Consider the following 8,404-nt stretch of genomic DNA (forward strand, 5'->3'; position numbering starts at 1 on the left):
TATAGTATTTTAGATATCCGGATCATTTCATGGAAAAAAATTGCGATATTTGCCAAAATGAAGCAGTTATCGAGGGATATTTGTTCGACGACATTATTCTCCGAACATTTTATTTTTGCAAGGACGTAAAAAATATAGATAGTTATGTGTTTCTCCTTACAATGGCATTAATTTACTTTTTCTACTTTTTTCCAAAATTATTGCAAAACAGTTTGTTGCAATTTGGCGTAATTTGATTTATAACTTTTTTGACAAATATTAAAATGACCTTCTTATCTTTAGAATTTTTTTCGTGCATATACGTTTGTATGTCATTTGAAGTATATAACACGATTTTTTTTTAAATTCATAATAATACTGTTTCAACTCTGTATATTGTATAATACATATATATTATTTATTGTAATGCTCGCACGCACGGAAAGGGCTCTAAAAGTGAAGAAAACATCACATTGACTATGAGTAGATAGACCGGAAAAAGTTGCTATGTTTTCTAATGTCCCGGTTGTTACCCGACATGCCAAAATATCCTTCTGCCAATGAACAAGCATTGACACTCCTGACGGCTCCATCAATTCTGAAGATCATACTATTAATTATTTTATAAAATATAAAACTTGGGACACAATTTATCGGTTCAAGTGGATTTATATTAAATTTATCGTTAACAAAGAAAAAAAAAAGAAAAAAATAACAATTATGTATTGAGATATTTAGTATTTCAACTAGTTTGAATACTGAGGTTTTTAAACACCCTTATCGGCAGAATTACGTAGCTTAACGGCTAGATACAGACCACCCATAATTATTTCTTGTTCCCTCCTTGACACCAAACAATGCCAGGTAAATCTTTTCTAGTTATCTATATATTAAATACAAATGTACGTTTGTGAGGGTGATTGTGTTTCTTTGTGTGTCTTACAATTACAGCCAAACCAATGAATGGGTTTTTCATATCAGTTTTTAAGTCTCAAGAGATGCTTTTGGTAATTTTTTTTTTTGCTTTCAAAGCCATGGCAGTCTTAAAATAGCTTTTTTCTATAAACAATTGTTTTGACCAAGAAACAACTACTTCATATGGAACAAACAATAAAGACCATAAATTTCTAAGGATTAGATCACAGCATGCTTCATTGTATCTTTGCACACTATTTTTTTAAAGGAGATTATAAGATTAAGAGAAAAAGAAGAGTGAATAAGACAAGAAATGTTTGACAATAATATAAAGAATGCGCAAATATGGTACAACTTGAATATTTATTCTTCTCTAAGCCTTATTTTTTTATTATTTAAGCTTTGAAAAAGTAGTGTGCAATGATACATACCAAAATCCAAAGAGAATAATTCTTTATTACATGAAGCAAAAGAGTTCAGAACTAATTTTTGTCCCAGACAATACCGGGAAAACCTACTTTAGTAATAATTAAAACAGAAAACAAATATAAATGCTGGTATAAAATTCAAATTAAAAAAAAAAAATTACTTATATAGTACTTCAAAAATTTTCATTCTCATTCTTTTTAATATGCAGGTGGGAGACTCATTACCCTAAAGAAAAAAGTTTACGGAGAAGGAATACTTCTTTTAAAACCATACCTTCAGTGAAGAAGTACTCATATATATGTCTAGACTCTGCATTGTTGTCTTTTAAAGCTTCATGGAGAGGGGGTCAGCCATCTTGATACACTGATGCGAATTACGATTTGTAACAGTCCGCAGTTTTCTGCACATCATTGACCACTATTCTATCTATGCTCCCTAATGATTATATATGGCTATATGTATGAGTAGAGAGGTTGTTAATTTCCGTAGAAGATTCAAGAAAACAAGATTATGCTCTAATTCTTACATTTTGTCAATAATTATTTTTTTCTTACATTTTTGAAGAGTTGTATGTTTCTTTTTAGAGGGTCTTGTCACTTCATTATCATACCCCACAAATGTCTGTAGGATCGTTTAGTACTGATCCATGTAATTAAGCTTTAGTTATTTCTTAAGTAAGCACACACCAAATTTTTCTGACATTGATCCCTTGTAACAACTACGGCATTCTGGATATTGAACGCAATATCGATGGATTTCAATGCAAAGAATAAACCTTTTAAAAATGAGAATAGTCAATAAAAATCTTAACTACATACTTAGAAGTATGTAATTGTAATAAGTGTAAATTGTAGTTAATTAATCATTTACAAAATATATTATAAACCTAAGCATTTAAGACGAAATAAATATATGAACTTAACTCAATGAAGCACATAAATAAATACATATTTGCATGACACTATTATATACAATTATAAAATAAGAAAATAGTTCTAAGTGTTATTGCCATATAAATATGCATAACAATTGTCAAAGAATATAATCTATTATTTAGTATCAATGAATACTGAAATAATAATTCTAATTTACAGTTTTATCACATCGTACGCATTTTGTGTAATCTGTAATTTACAAGTCATTTTGTCATTCAGAAAATGACTCCCCACTCATTAAATTTTGAAATATATTAAACGAAATTTATATTTTCCTAAATAAATCTACTAAAGTTATAAGATCCCGGATAGTTTATTAACATATTTATCACGTAAGATTTCCCCTGAATTAATAATTCATATATGAAGATAATAGGAGAGTTTAATTTGTTTTGCAGCTTTGCTGATAAAGATATCTAGAAAAGAGGACCACATTCAATTCATGATCTTTTACTTTTTTTCCAATTACAGAAGAGACTCACAAGTAATGATGGAATTGAAAGTGAGGATGAAGTGTCTAGAATTACAGAAATAATACATCCATATAAATTGATTCAGTGTCATAGATACGAGTTGTTTGTTTGTTATGTACACTAATGGCACTTACGAACTCAAATAAATCAAGACATATTTTAAGAATATTAGGAGACGAAATAGAGTCGAGATTCGAAGGAGTTTCAATTTAAAAACTGTTGATAAAGAATGATAACTTTCTTTGCTACTCACAATACATTTACTTTCCAGTATTATTTCTTTTAATAAAACATATCCTCAGTTCTTATAGAAACATACAATAATTCCATACGAGATCTGGAGCAACGAATGTGCATTTGAACCAATGGAAGTTAAAGTATATCTAGATAATGAATGATACTTTTATTAAATAGTGTGGAATGTACCAATCAAGACCCAATAAACTTTTCTAAAGTCATGAGATCTCTGAAGTTCATGGATATCCCAATGTCTTAAATGCATAATAATTCAATAGAGCTATGAGTGGACTCAGATCCATATTTCAGGATAGTTCACAAAAAATATCTATCCAAATCATCCTTATTGTATTATAAAGTAATTAATTTGATGTATATATTACTTGTATTCTGACTAAAAGTTATCATATGAACTGTTTTCATAAAAAAATAATAATTCAGTCTATTAATTCTTCCTTTGCCCTATGAAATAGTTTGAATGTAGGAGGTTTCGTGGTCTTCTTATTCTCTTTTGCATAGATATTATTGACGGGGATAATATGGTGAATAACGTTCTGGTCAAAATACAATGTAATAACGCATAGGCAGGAAATTCCCGGTCTTCACACTTATATAAAATTATTTTATTCTTTTTTCACCTCATTTTCATTTAGTGCAAACCTTCAAAAGACAGCTGTCAAAATTTCATAACAATTTGTTCTTTATTTTTTGAATTATTGTGCTAAGTGATACGCTACTTTTGATATTTCCAAAATAATGGATCGAAGAATTTTTTTTTTTTTCTTTATGGGGGGAAATACCATTTAAGCTAAGCAATAATGTTTTGAAAAGTGTAATGAGGATTACGATAAATAAAATGAATAAAAAAAAAAATAAATAACAATAATTTACAAAATGTCAATTTTATACGAAAAAAACAACTTATTTTAATTGTTAATCCCTGAACTTTTCAGTTTATGTGTTACACTGGAAATGTGTGTATAAAATAACAAGACTGCAGCCATATGCAAACTTTGAAAAATATTAGAGACATGTTGTGTACAACTTTCCCATCTCACATAAACCACAAAACTCTTTCTTTTAAATATATTTCATAAAAGAGACCAACGTCAAGGTATTCTCCTTTAGTTGGGGACAAATAAATGTTCAATTGACTGTTACAAGATCTCTGGCCCAAGATCAGAAGGAAAATAAAAGACTGTTCAAGTAGAATGGAGGATCAAAGGAAAACAGTAAAATCCGTCTTAATAACAATATGTGGGATTTACCTGGAATCTGGAGCAAGAGGGGTAATTTAAGATTAAAAAACAATCGATGGTAACATTAATGACAAATTATTGATAGAGTCAATAATTAATAGAAAATATCTAGTCAAATTCAATACAGTAAATACAAATTTGATTTTTATCCAGTGGCACTTATTATTTTCTTTTCAATAGTAAAATTTAAACGAGAGGTTTTTTGAGAACATTATTTAATAAAATAATCTGAAAATAGTATTTGGCACAATTTTTATTCACTATATGTGAGCTCTAATAATTGCCCCAATACGATGCCTTAATCCCTTACAGACCGTGCCTATGAAGTCAGACTCAAGCTTGGTCCACTCCCTCTTGATGGAAGCCTATAGAGATTGGATACTCCTCTGAGCAGTAGAACACATCCTCCGTTCTAGACACTCTTAGATAGAGTACTCCAAGGGTTTTGAGTCTAGAGAGGAGGGTGGCCACATGTTGAGGTCCCAAAAGCCAAGAAAGTAGTCTCTCAGGATGGCCTGTGTCTTAGCGGCGGTTTGAGTGAAAACAAGGATAATTCGATAACTTTTATGTCAAAACTTACCAACCCTGACCAAAATCCTTTTTGTAAACACAGTGTCTTAGTGTATTTTTGGTTATAAGGCTATAATGATATAGTATATCAATATATAGTGGACAATTAAATTATTATTTATAATAATATAACACCTCTGGGTATAAATAACACTCTGCACAATAAAAACTTTGATTATAAAGTTGTTAATCAATTATGCCGATGGCGAGAATAAGTTATGTATCTTCAAACTAAAAAAAAATATAAAATATTCTATTTTAGATCAGCCAGCTAAGAACCTAATTCTGCCATGATTAAATTTTACTCATCCTCAAAATCTATTTTAATGCTGATCCAGTGATCCATCTGTGAGAGGCTATTAAGGATTTTCTGAAACATTATACTTAAAATATATAATTCAAATTATATTAAGGATTTTTAGCAACAATAATCTTTGTTTTTGGAACTTTTATCAAAGCACAGTTAGGTACTTGTCTTAGACCACTACTTTAACTTACAAAATAGTGACCTCATGCAAATATTATTTTCTTCAAAAACCAAGACTCAAAATCAAATTTCAAAGAGAGAAAACTGGGTAATTATTTTTTTCTTATGGTATAACCAACCTTTAGCAAAGGAATGGAGTGTCTAGATCAGAAATTTGATGATTTTGTGGGCCAGTATGATTAATTTTTCAGCGGCAGGCTGGGTACGAAATTTTGGGTGATAAGTTATCGGGAAGTCAATATAATGGCGTTGCAAATACGGATTACATTAACAATTTAGTATAGTATCGTTAAAAACGCGTCAGTACGAAAGCACTAATATTGTATTGCTATACCTAACACTAATACATGTAAAATTGTATCAAATATGGCTTTAACGTGTGTCCAATTTTGTTTTCTTGTCGGTACATTGGAGAGTGTTCTCTATTTTTCAAAGCTGTTATCATAATTGAAGAGAGAACAAATAAGTATGAGGCAAAAAAGCTTTAGTTTATACGTATATACAGGTTTAATTTAGAACTGATAAAAATAATATATTTTTCTAGAAAATTTGCACATTAATATACAAATCTTAATAATTTCCTTTTAAAAATGAAGGGGCTATGTGATTTTAAGTCTGTTTTGTTGTACGAGTGAAAAAACTATATCAGTATATAGTTTGGCAGCACCAGCATCACAAACATTGCTTTTTTTACATTACAAAATAACAATTACATTAAATTACAAAATCTATTTATTTTGAAAGTGAGAATTATGGAGATTAGAAAATTGTAATTAAAGTTCAACAAAAAATGACTCATTTTGTCTAGTTAGGAATAAAAAAAATTTTTTTTAAGTTTTCTGAGCTTTTTTCATTGTCTTTTGATTTTTGAACAAAAAACGTCAATGTAAAGGGGTTTTCATTAAGAATGCTTTTAATTTTTTAATATACAAAACCCAAAAGTTAAAGATTTTGCCAATTTTATTTTTTCATTACAAGTTATGAACATCCAATTGCCGAGCCCAATTTTTCATTACTTTTTCCAATAAAGTGCACAATATTGCAGAAATTTGAGTTGGATGTTTTCTCTGAGCTCTTCTAACGTTGCGAGCTTATTATTGTAGACCAATGAATTCAGGTACCCAAAAGAAAATAATCTAAAGGAGATACATTGCAAGATCAAAGCGGCCACTCAACTGTTCCAATTCTCAGAATAACGTGCTCACCAAATTTGCTTTGCAATAAAGCAATTGCAATGTTTACTGCGTGACAAGTGACACCGTTTTCTTGAAACCACATGTTTGCCAAGTTCATTGTAAATATGGACAAAAAAATCAGTTATCTTGGTCTAATAGCGATTTATATTTACAGTAACGTGACGATTATCACCATCAAAGAAAAAATATGGCCATGATCCCTCCAGTATGAAGTCCACAAAAAACAATATTTTTTCCTGGATGATATGATGTCTTGTGAAGGAATTATGTATTGCTGTCTCAACAAAGGCATTGAGCCAAAAATAAGATTCATCACTCAAGATGACTTTGAAATTAAAATCATTTATTTTTCCTTACAGTTATTTCGATAATAAATTTGGACAATTTGTAATCGCTGATTAAGTGTATATTGCACCACGATTAAATATATTCTAATGAAGGAAGAAAATAAATTCGACGTTTTTTTTTAGCGAATGGAAAAAAAAATGAAGCATCCCTAATGAAAAACCCTTAATAAAGTAAGGAGTGAGGATTGTTGAGGAGTTTTCAGTATATGTCATCGTTGCCTTATAGAAGCGGTCGGCAACCTATTGTAGAGTAGGGGCCAAACAGCTATAGTACAGAATCATGGCGGAAAACCATACTATTATAGTTGATATAGTTGATTTTCTAGTTGTTTAGGGAAAACAAGGATTCAATATAATTTAATTAAAGCAATATCTTTATTTTTTATAACAGGAATTACAATAAGGAAATCAAATATAAATACAATTTAAAAGAAAAATATTTATTTTACTAAAAAAAAGGAAAGTAGGAAAAGTACTCATTATTTAATGAGACGCTTGTTTCTGCTTTTTTTTTTAATGTCAAGTGGAATATTTGTCGATGACAGGAGCTGAACTTGTATAATGATTATGTGGAGTTTCATTGTGCCGTTTTATGCTAGTAACTTTCATTTTGAATAAATTTGCATAGATGTATATGCCTGTCCATGATAAGATTGTGGGTGAGCCATCATTCACTTGTTGGGCAATACGGCCCGCGGGCCGATGTTCGCCGACCTCTGGCTTATTGCAAAATTGATGATTGCCATTGGACTAAATGTTGCAAATATCATTGCTCAATACAAAGTTGGATTTGTGTTTATTTCCTTTCTCGTAGCTAATCTAATTAAACATCAAGAAAGCTTAGCTACTCTTCTCTAAAACATTCTTCAAATTATTGGAATTGGCATGCCAAATTTTAATCTATATTATTCATGCGTACTGGCATGTCATAAACGGTTTTTCAATAGGGACGCTCACATTTTACGTTGATAAGTTTCGAAAACAATGTCTTATTTGTTATTGTTTCTTTGACAGGAAAATACGAAAATGATCCTGATTTTCAACGTAAAATCATCTTCAGCGATGAGGCACATTTTTGGCTCAATGGCTTTGTTAACAAGCAAAATATGTGCTATTGGGCCTGAAAAAACCCACATGTGATTCATGAGGCCCCATTACAACCCCAAAAAATTACTGTTAGGTGTGGATTGCGGTGTTATTGGGCCGTACTTTTTCGTCGACGATGACAATCCCCACGTTACCGTGAATGGAAATCGTTACCACGCCATGATAACCGATTTTTTTTTGGCCTGAATTGAAAGATATGGACTTGGACGATATGTGGTTACAACAAGACACTTCACACACAGCAAATATTACAATCGATTTATTGAAGAGTAAGTTTGGTGAGCGTCTTATCTCCAGAAATGGACCAGTCAATCGGCCGCCTCGCTCGTAAGATTCAACGCCTCTAGACTATTTTCTTTGGGGTCACGTGAAAGCCCTGGTCTACACCAATAATCCGTCGACGTTAAAACAGCTCAGAACAAATATTCAACGTAAAATTGCTCCAGTCTCAGCCAATTTATGCGGAAAAG

Source organism: Lepeophtheirus salmonis, chromosome 10, assembly GCF_016086655.4.
Source record: "Lepeophtheirus salmonis chromosome 10, UVic_Lsal_1.4, whole genome shotgun sequence".
Lineage (NCBI taxonomy): Eukaryota > Metazoa > Arthropoda > Copepoda > Siphonostomatoida > Caligidae > Lepeophtheirus > Lepeophtheirus salmonis.